Consider the following 11,967-nt stretch of genomic DNA (forward strand, 5'->3'; position numbering starts at 1 on the left):
TAATAATATAGGCTAATTTTAATCTGAGCACATATGAATTTACTGGTAATAGTTAATACAACATGTCTCTAAAGAAAAAAATCACTATACAGTAGACCTCATTTCTGAAAACTAGATAACTGTATGATCAGCAGATGTCTATTTTTTCAGAGTTCAGGTTTTGTTTTTTTCATGCCATACAGCTGCTTATTACAAGAGCAGTTTCTTGTAAGCTACTCTACATGTTCAACTTAAGAGGCTATATATTGATAAATAATTAATACGTTTATACATAGGCCTATTTGAAAATGTTTTTAAACTGGTACCCAGTTTGAAACATTTTCATTTTCAAGTGTTATGTCTATATAGTAGCCTACTTTTCATGTGTTGATATCTACTGAAGCCTTATGATCACAGTCGTAGGGAGACTGTGGCGTAGCGAGTCAGCTCCAGGCACATGTGCAAAAAACTTAGTCTGAGATAATTCGTTCAGTAACTGCATATGAATCAATGATATTTTCCTCTTTAATATTTGCAACAGAAGCGAGGACACGGTATTACACGACGGGAGATGTTTTCTGGAAAGGAGGAGGGATCCGGGACTGCGAGGGGTGGTCCCCCGCGGGAGCTCCCCCAAGAAGAAGGGGGAAAGTAAGTAGATGCATGATAGAGGAAGGCCGCGTATGGTTTTTTTTGTAAGCGAGGAAAAAGGAGGATAGGAGCGCCGATTACACTTACTTTACGGAGTCGGGAGGTTGAGAAGTGGATGAATTCACGTGTTGTAAACATAGGATGTGTTGTGTAAATCCAACAGATCCAATTCTCTGAACTGCTTCTGCTGGCACAATTTCTGCGTGTTGTTATCGTTAGTTCAGCTCCAACTAACGCGACGTTTTAAAAGGTTGTTTTAAACAACAATATACTTCCACTTGATGATTTGACCAATCGGAAATATCAGATATTTAATGCCATAGCTAAACCTTTGTGATATTCTGAATAATAAAAAAGGAAAAAAACAAACAAAGACATTAAAGCAGATACATTCAATCAGCGCTCCAGCTAACAAGTTAGTCGTGCCCGGCGTAACGGACAGATCATATTCGTCGCAGCGACGTACCAAATCCCGTTCCAAGACGTAACTTTGGAGTCCTATCCGTCGTGGCGGACGCGTTATGGTGGTACGTTGCTGAAAAGAGTGAGTACGTCCTATAACAAAATGGCACAGTGTGCGACGTCACCTCACCGGACAATCGTTCACCGGCGCCGTACCCGATAACTTCAGCGACGTAACTTTGTGATTCCCTATCGTCGTGGCGACGTCCCAGTGGTGTGTTGTCAGAACAAGTGGTGAGTAGTCCCAATGACCAAACTGATCATCGGCTGTGAAGAATAGAAGGCTGTAATCTTATCTTACGACCGGTCGCATGAGTGGTACCAAGATAAAGTTATAAAATTTCATTCACGGCTTTGTAAAAAAGAAAAAACCTACACATAATAATCTTAAGATTTTAATGGTATATGAGGATCATTTAGTTAAAAATAAGTGAAATTGGAGGAAAACAATTAGAGACAATTGCAAATTGTACAGTTTCTGTAATTGTAACTTATAACTATAAATGAAACTCAACACCACCTTTATTCATTTTATTCAGTGTTAATTTGTTCACTACCCAAGCCAACACATTTAAGAACATTACCGCTCATTTATTTAACTAGTCATTTATAATAAGTTCACTGAAATTACAATCACATAATACACACACACACACTTTTATTATGTTTATTTATTTATTTATTTGGTATGTCCGTTTATATTAGGTTATGCTATTTATTTATTTAGCAGAAGAAACGTCAACCGTTGGTGAATGAGGGGAACCTACGGACACAAATGATCTAGAGGTCGTTGATATGCCACCTTTTAACTATCTCGAGTTCGAACTACCAGAACGCTGAAATTTTACACAAATAATATAGAATCATAACAAACGAAAACAGAGCCATTCGCAGAATTAAAGAAAAATAACAAACATTCAAAAAAAGATGATATGTTAAATGGACACAATATAGATATTTCGTCGTCTGCTTCTTGATTATTGTCGGCACAACCCGCATGAATGTTCAATCAAGCAGTTTTTGATACAAGAAAGGGAGAAAAAATTGTTTTTACCCCACCACGAGAGGGCAGGGTGCTTCTGACAGACCTCTGTAGACTGCGAACTTCACTCTTGATCTTTATATATGAGGGTTCGTTGCTGCAGTGATTTTGCTGAAAAAAATGAGGGACTCACAGCTCCTGTGTTCCTGACCTGCGTAAAGAGTGTCTTCTGAGTGCACTCTGGATGTCTTGGAAACTAGAAGATGGAATAGAAAATCTGTCATATTCTTGAAATAGGTTTTCATTCTCTATTTATCTATCTATCTATCTATCTAATCTATCTATCCGATCTATCTATCTATCCTATCTAATCTTATTTTATTGAGGCATGACTTACCGTAGCCTATATTCCTCCTATTCATTTTTTATCCATATTATCCTAGGTCTGCACTGATCATCATCCTACATCATCCAGTTTAAAAACGCTCATTAATTTGCTTACATTCAGCAGAAGGACCAGAGGCGTGTGAGAATGTAAATGTTACATTACGGTTTGAAAATGAGCAATTTACAATTTGTTAGTAAGTCACACATTCCCGCACAAAACTTTTTGATATTAACTTACTTTCACTCTTTGCTGCCTCTTCAAACTGAATCTCCCAGCCTTCTTGAAGTCTGTGACCTTTTCAATTGTTCAAAATAAAATTGAAATGGCTCACTTGTCCCCCCCGAAATCATAATGGGCTGCTGTATGTTAGCCATACATGACAAGGTACCAGTATTTGTTTTTTTTTTTAATGACATGCACATCATGCTGTCTGGTCGAAGTTCATCTTTACCCGGCGCGTTTGTTTCTACATATACCGTTCTGTCTCCTACCTGCCTGCGTCTTGATGCTTGTACTCATCTAATGCAGAGAGTATTGAATGTGAAATCCAGCCCTGTAGATTACCCATGTCGTACTTCGCATGAGCCTTATTGCCCTGTGGTTTCAAAAGAACAGCTGCTGGTAGGTTGACACTATTGATTTACAGGTCTTAATAGATCTTTCCTTTTGATGAACTGAAAATTTAATGATCTTAAATCTAAAAAATTTATCTTTTGGTCTAATGCTGTTTTTAGGCTGATGCATGAACCAAAAGGTTACTAAACATTATTTATATCCGGGGCTGCCATCCCAATATTTTACAACAGTAGCTTGTGCTTTAATTACTTCTGAATAAGAAACATGAGTCTCAGATTTCAAAATTCTATCATGAAACTTAAGTATGTTTCTTTACTCGTTTCACCATCTGATGCCTCAGGAACATCAAGTGAAGATGCCCCAGCAACACACATTTACAGTATTTATTCAGCATTTAGTCAGTGACATTGTCCCCACACTAATAACTAATCAAGATTAATTATTCTCAAATATTTTATCAAACAAGTTGTTAATAATAAAAAAAGCACTTTCAATAAATTAAAATTTTTGTTCATTTTGTTCTATTTCTATCATTCCCAGTTTAACAAATTATAAAAAGCCTTATTGATTCCAAAAAAGGAGGAAGGAGTTGTCTCATAATCTCGTCATCATTTTGCCAAGCTGCACGGCCTTTCTGTGGTCCTGTCTGCGGTAAATGACAAATAATTTTTGGTTTGTTATGCAAAACCAAATTTCAGCTATTTAGAAAGTCGAAACAGACAACAAACACAAAAACAATTGTTGACAAATGAAACCACTGGAAACAGTAAGTTCAAAAACGAAGACGCCATGAGAGCAACGGGCAAGAGAGTGCTATTAGTTTGTTTATGAACTGAACAAAATACTGTAAAAGTTGACATTTGGGGGTTAAAAAAAATAATGGTTTGGCCTAAAAGCACAGTATGAAAAGCAATATATTGTGTGACTTTTCAATTTTTTGAAAAGAAAATGTAAGTATTCAGATAATCGATATAATTCCAACTCTTCTGGGTGTCTGACATAAGCAAAACACACTTTATAGTAGGGCTATGTATAAAATATATTAATCATACTCTATATAAGTATATAAGTGTAGTTTAGATTAAATTCATAACTATTATTCCACCAAATACATTAATGAAGTCAGATTGCTTGAGAAACAAGTATTAAACGTCATTAGCTATTAATAAATAAATACAATAAAACTTTTTAGCTAGGCTGGGATTATGTGCAATAAGTCCCTGGAACTGCAGTTGTTGCTAACGGCGCGCGATATAGAGAAACACCTCCACATGTGGCCCGCGGAGATGTTGTGCGTTTATGCAAACATATGTGAGTAATCATATCTTTACACTTAATATCTTATGTCTTTGTTATGAGTGTTCAGATGCAAAGGGTATAAATAATGGATGTCTTCTATGTGATAGCCACGGAGATAACCGCTAAATCGTTAATCTAGCAGTTGCAAGTGAATTGCACGTGTAGAAACGTTAGTCATACATCACTATGTACCCTTTGATATGTATTGTTTGTTGGACAACCTGGGTGGTAAGTGATATATATATGTATGGACAATATTGTATATATATGATATATATATATACTATATATATATATATTAAATACAGATTTTTTTTTTTAAATACAAAAAAGAAAATACCCGAGATATATACCGTATATTGTAAACCAGCCAAAAAAATACAGAGATATGAATTTTTTGCCCATATCGCCCAGCCCTACTAATGACATAATGTACATTCATTCACACACAAAACATCTTTAGGCTACAGGTAACTCCTAACTTGCCGATTTAGAAGACACTCTTTAAAAAAAGAAATGAAATTAGTTATTAAAAAGTTCAGCTAATCATGAAATATATATCACTAACATCCCTTACAAACAACAGGAATCAAAACTTAAGCACATTTCAAACCTTGAAAACTACATTTTAGGACCCTTAAGATAGACTTTAAAAAAAGCTTACATTCTGACACCTTGCCTGGAGCCAAGTTTTTAAGAGTGGTCTGCTACAATGTCTTCCACTTTGGCTTGCTGGATCTCAAGGATTGGGACCTCATCACTGCCTCTGTTAAAAATGAAGCCCCATAATTAGGAAGTGTTAGATATTGCTGGATTTGGCTGAGGCAGTAGTTAGGACTTAAGAGGGCTAATTATATGGAGCCATTTGGTTCACACTTTTGTAAAAATAAAGACACGCTGGTTACAGTTGATTGCAAATACTAGTTGACTAAAGCTAATTAAAAAGCAAATAATCTTTTACGAAGCAATACTTCAAAAAAGTGCTGAGTAGTAATGAGTGTTTTGGATTCACTGACATTAGTGTACGTACTTATTATGCTTTTCATAATAATCAGGGTTTTGGAGTGGGCTATTCCTTTTTTTTCCCTTTGAGGCTCAATTCCTTCCAAACGCCGTAGGAGGCCACTGCCCGCCAATACACACCCGGGTATTTCTCCCCAGGGTTTTGGACCTCCCATGAGGCTAAATGATGTGTCTGCAAGATGGAATACATTGTTCTAAAATAGGTTCAGTTTATATTTTTTGTTAATAAACATAAATTTGTAAGTTAGAAAGCATTTCACGGGACTGTTCAACCAGTAACACACCACTTTCTTCCTAAAGGTATCCGTCTTTTATCTTTTTCTTCAAGGGAGAGGGAGTTCATTGATGGTGCCACACACTTCAAGGCTCATCTCCTCTCGCTGCCCCTGTCAAGTCACATCACCCAGGGAACTGAGCATAAAGTTCCTGAAGGGCTGCTGTTGTGCTCCTCATTGCCTATCTCACTCTCTATGCTTACTATTTTTTTTGAATGAGGGAGGCTAAGGGAGGTGATCTGAGGAGAATCAATATTGATTTGTTAAGAATTAAAGGTATGTAAAACTAGGACTTTCTTTTCATATTCACCATAAGCCGTCAGCTAAAGGGATCATTCATTGAAAAATGAAAGTTATGTATTAATTGCCCACCCTCATATGCGTCACAAATCTGTAAGACCTTTGTTCATCTGCAGAACACAACTTAAGATATTTCTGATGAAATCTGAGAGCTTTCTGACCCTCCACAGACAGCAATTTAGCTGAAATGTTCTCAGACCCAGAAAAAAAGTAATAACATAGTCTATGTGACATCAGTGGTTCAGCTGTTATTTTTTATGAAACTACAAGAATACTTTTGTGTTGCAAAGAAAACAAAAAATAACGACTTAATTCAATGATTTCCTCTCATTTTGTGTCACTGTCCTCCTCCGTTAGTCAGGGGAAGTACCCACAGAAGCATGTGTGTGCAGTCTTCTGCTTGTAAAACAAGGCACAGCGTTTGTGTGACTTCTACCGCCAGCAGCAAGATTTTAATTTACATTATTTTATTTGCATACATACATAGAACACATCAAATATGGCAAATGGTTAAGTGAGGGGTTAAGGTTAAATATTCATGCATGCAAATCTCATTGGTTCCTTCAAATGAAGCATGCATGGTTTTTAACTTTCTATTAAATCTGTTTCACATGAGGGTGCTTAAATAATGACATTTTTTATATTTCAGTGAACCTTAAAAGTAACCATGAGTCCAACAAAGTAGAAATGCAATACAATTTTTCTTCTTAGGCTGCATTTAGACTTGGTATTAACATGCAATCACTGTGCCCCTGTATCACATAGCAGTGCATTTACATTTTAGGTGGCCCCAGCAGACACTTTTATACGTAGCTTTTATAGTTTTTAGCAGTAGCCGCCATAGCGTGGGATTTCCTTGCGATTTATTGATTCATCACAGAATGGTAATTAATCTAAACATACAAAATCATAATGTTCCAATCAAATTTTACGATTCCTAAAGGAGGAGTGGCAGCCGAAAAAGAACGCCATAATAGTGATCCTGGAGCAGCACAAAACCAGTCTTAACGTGTCAACTTTTTAGAAATTATTAATTTATACATAATCTGAAAACTAACTAATAATAATCTCTCTTTGATGTATGGTGATATGAGGACAATATTTGGGTTGTGAGATAAAACTATTTAAAAATATGGAATCTGAGGGTAAAAAAAAAGTAGAAATTTAAAGATTAAAATTAACGTTAAAATGGGCAAGTGATGCACTGTTTACAAAAATAAAGATAAAATAGTTCACCCGCAACAAGGAAAATGCTGTCATTTACTCACCTAGGTTGTTTAAAAAACAAAAGGATAGAAAAAAGGATGAAAAACAGGATAGCATTTTTTTTAAGACTGTGGGGGTAACCAAACGTTGCCGGTCCTCATTGACTTGCCTTATTTTTCCCCCCCTATAATGAAAGCAGTTGGGCGCAGCACATTTTTTTGCTTAACAGCATTCTTCAAAATATATCTTTTGTGTTCAACAGAAGACGGATACTAATACAGTTTTGGAGCATCAGTGAAGGTGGTAAAAAAAACAAAGGTTAAAGTTGACAGAATTTTCATTTTGGGTGAACTAGCCTTTTAGATTACAAGATTAGAGACAGTTGAAACTCAAAAGCAGGTTTTTTTTATTTATTTTTATTTTTCTAACACAGACCGGTAAGTGACATGTAACTGCTATTGGACAGAAGGTAAATGAAACATTCAGTTTACAGGACCTGGTTTAACCAGCAGTGGAGAGAGTCATGAAGGAGAATCACCAAATAACACTGATAGCGAAGGTAAGGGTAACAGTTAAAGTGCATATTGCAAAGTTAGAGAGACATAATTTAGAAAACTAGATTTTAAAATATGCTTATAAATACTTGAAGTTTCTGGAGTTGTTTCATGGACCATAGTTCTTAACTGTATACAGTTGAAACCAGTGTTTTGAAGTCGAGCCAAATAACCGTCAAGTCCGAAGTCGAAGTCTTAGTCCCAGTGTTCGAGAGTCCGGAGTCCAAGTCCGGAAGTCACCAAAGAAGAGTCCTAGTCGAGTCCAAGTCGGGTCACCATTACCAGAGTCCGAGTCTGAGTCGAGTCTCGAGTCCCCAGTGTTCGAGTCCGGTCGAGTCTTGAGTCCCCCGTATTCGAGTCTGAGTCGAGTCTCGAGCTCCCAGTGCCTACATGTCTCCACTCTGGGACCTTCAAAAGAACTGATAAAATGTATTGAGTTGGTAGGCACTGAAGTCCATTATATGAAGAAAACATCCTGAAATGTTTTTTCTTAAAAAACATAATTTATTTTCTACTGAAGAAAAAAAGCCATGGATATCCTGGATGGCATTGGGAGGAGTAAATGATTAGGAAATTTTCATTTTTTGTGTGAACTAATCTTTAAACACTGTATTACAGAAATACACTCAGCAAAAAAAGAAACGTGCATTTTACAGGACACTGTATTTTAAAGATACTTAAAAACGTAAAAATCAATACGATATGCCGAGAGAGTGTGTGTGTGTGTGTGAGAGAGAGAGAGAGAGAGAGAGAGAGAGAGAGAGAGCGCGTTTGTGTGTGAGTGACCGAGTGATTTAGCGTGAGTGCGTTTGTATGTGTTCAAGTGAATGTGTGTGTGTGTGTGTGTGTGTGTGACGGCACGCGACTGGTCATAAAGCAACGTGTAACGTTAGTCTGACATGTTTCTTGTTCACGACACCACAGGATTTTAGGAGTCAAAATTGCGTCATCCATCTGACACAGTGACTATTGCAACAGGCAAAAAAAATCATCATGTAATCTGATCTGACATGGCACGAGCGTAAAGTGAGTGACGTCAGTGAGTGTGTTGGTCAAGCAAAGAGAGAGAGCGGTAGCAGTGTCTGTGAGGGGAAAAATAGATCCCGGCGGTCTTGGGCACGAAACAGAAAAAGTGTAACACCTTATATAATTTTTTTTATAACATATTTAGTCAAAAACAACGTGATGAATGCTCAAGTCCGATTTTATATATCCTCGAGTCCGAGTCCAAGTATCGCAGTCATCAGTCCAAGCGAGTCCAAGTCGAGTCACGAGTCAGAGAATGGAGTCTCGAGTCGGACTCGAGTCCAAAGAATAGTAACTTTTCGAGTCCGAGTCCAGGACTCGAGTACTCCATCACTGGTTGAAACTATGTTCGAACATTCGAATACAGGTTGCATGTTAATGCCAAGTGCAAACACATCCTTAGTTAATGCAACATAATGCTAAAGTAATGCTGATGAATAGAATATGCACTATAATTAAAACAGGGTGTCTCTGGGTGGAGTTGGCCTTATTGGCACATCAGGAATGGGAAGCTCTCCACATCTTGATGGCATCTTTATTGATTGATTGAAGGTGGTTTTGCTTGTTAGGTAATTTTAATTTTTGATTTTCCGGTGGAACTGGCAACTGAGGTTCCACTGTTGTAATAATAAATGTTAAATAATAAAAAATACAAAAATCATGAAGTATACTGGTATTGGGATTGACTACTGAAATTTAGTTATTCTGACACTTTTTGTATGAAAATGTACACAAGTGGTAATTTAAAAGAATCATAATTAAAAGTGTTCCTTTAAGAAAGGCCTACCAGTGGTTTTGCAATCCAACCGCTTTTTCTTTTGGGGGCGGGTAGTACGGAAATATCTTTAAAAAATAATTTTTAAATTATTTATAGTCATAATACTTTAGTCATTAAGTGAGACTTTTTTCCCATACTCCGGGTTATTACCTTCCGTAGAGCTGCTGAGAACCCACACCCGGTGATGCTTTCCTTTTTGGAAGTCATCGCAGCTCTCAGAGTGAAGATTGCTGGCTTCTTTTTTTCAAATCCACTTTCTCTTCTCAACAATTGGCCGAGCATGAAGTGTTCTTTGCAGTACCACAATTTTAAAGCCAATCTCAACCACACATTATTTTTTTAAATGTTTGTTGTTGTTCACAAAGTGAAGATTGCTAAACTTTAATCATCCTCACTCTTTCCTTCATTAAATCAAACCAAAGATGTTCACAGCACCATTTTCACATGTTCCCTCACTAGGCACCTTCCAATAATTGCATACATATTTCCTATAAAGTAATTTAATTCATTATAAATGCAAAGCGATTATGCGTACATCCTGTCTTTATATAACATCATACGACAACTTTACCTTTGATTAAAATTCATGGGAGTACTGACAGAAAATTCACTTTCTTTCTCTGTGGTATCACCTTAATTGCACAAGTTTTGAGTTCTGTTTTTGAAATCCACGAAACGGTTGTGTTTTTTTTTGTATTTGCAGTAGCACCAACCAAAAAATGACATGCATGGTTTATTCTAAACAGTGGCTCATTTATCAGTAAACACGGCAAAGCACTCTGTTCTTGTCAGCCACTTGCAGACTTTCACAGCATTGGACAACCACTGAGATGCACTGTCTTGGTCTTTGTAGGTGACTTTATTCAGCTGCTTTTTCTGTTCCATTTTTTCTTCCAGCCTCCAAAGCAAACCCCGAATCAGGTGTGGGTTTACCAGAACGCACTATCCCTTCTGAGGCAGTTCGGGCGGTAGTTTTTTTTAAACATGAAGGCACTACAATTTTCCAGACCACCGAAGTTTTCGGCATCTTTTGCTATGTGCAGCATGGCATGGTTGTGTTGTAAACAAGGAACTCTTGTCCATAAAGATTCCGACCTTTTTCCACAAAAATAATGCAGCAGTTCATCTGCATATATTCGAGTGTTCCCGCACAAGACTTGGACATACCAAGATTATCATGGCCACGCTAAAGGAAGCGGAAGTGCAAATACATTTCATCAGGCAGTTATTCCCTTCCAACACAAATCTTCCCAGTGTAAAGAAGGAACTGACGAAACCTGTCCAGTTCCTCAAGACCTCTAGCTCTTCGCACAAAGTAGATGGGATGCATTTGCAGAAGAGACCCGCAGTCTTGCACTAATCTCTGTGATTTGGCTGGTTGAAACCCTCACAACTCTGTCTCCTCTGGTCTCATATGCAGGAGTCTTTTCATTACACCTAGATGCTTCCTGGTGGCATGTAATCAATGAGAAGATTCCTGGCACCACAAGCTCCATGGGGAGGGGGTGAGACAGAGAGGAATGTGTTCCCATGATGACGTTGAATTTGCGGATTGATTTTCTTCTGAATGTTTCATCTGTCCTGAGTTTGAGGTCAGCTAAGCCTTGAGTATGTGCGACTCTGTTTAACCATGCACCTTTTTGCTTTCCACAGTCGCAGCCTTAAGCGTATCCAGTTAGCAGTTTGACATTTTTTCTATCAATGCACGAAGTTGAGCACATCACAATGGAAAAGTAAATCTTCAAATTTACTTTTTATTTTCAGCACACATGGTGAATCCCATGATTCATCAGGATGAGCCAGTTTCTGCAGCTGTCTTCTAAAAAAGCTTCAAAGATCCCGTTGGTCTGACTTTGTGGCCGCTTGGCTCAGAGCCGTGCGGGAAAGAAAATGGTGACAGTGTATGCCTAAACTGCGAGCTGCACAAAGAACCGGCCACATGCATGTTCTGGAACTCCTGCGGCAGTAGTTCAATAACAGCAGTCAATGATAAATTGGTTATTAGTGTGGAGTTCTGCTGTGATCAGGAGTGTGCAAGTACTTCCCTCTTCAGTGCCGCTCTGGTAATTTCTCTTTCTGTGTTAGTGAAAGTAAAATATTATCTCCATTCCAGATACTGTTTATACAAGCTTGTCGTGAGTGCAAAAGAGTCCGGCAGCCCAGGCAATTCATTGCGCCCATGCCTTTATAAATTTCTGAGTATGGTTAAGTCAAGTGCATTATGGCGCCGTGACGGTATTCACTGGCCCACGTGGATAAAGTTCTCTTATGCCAGTGACATGACTCCTACTGTTGTCTTCTCTTCTGCTTGCTCCCCAAGGTCAGAAGCCGAGGATTCATTCAAACTGTTAATACCTTCCCCGTATGGCTTTCGTTTTACTGTTCCCTCTCTTTTCCCACATTTGCAGGATGCAAATGGTGTTCATTGTCAGATGAACCTCTCCACAAAAATCTCATCTCCATGTCAA

Source organism: Cyprinus carpio, chromosome A13, assembly GCF_018340385.1.
Source record: "Cyprinus carpio isolate SPL01 chromosome A13, ASM1834038v1, whole genome shotgun sequence".
Lineage (NCBI taxonomy): Eukaryota > Metazoa > Chordata > Actinopteri > Cypriniformes > Cyprinidae > Cyprinus > Cyprinus carpio.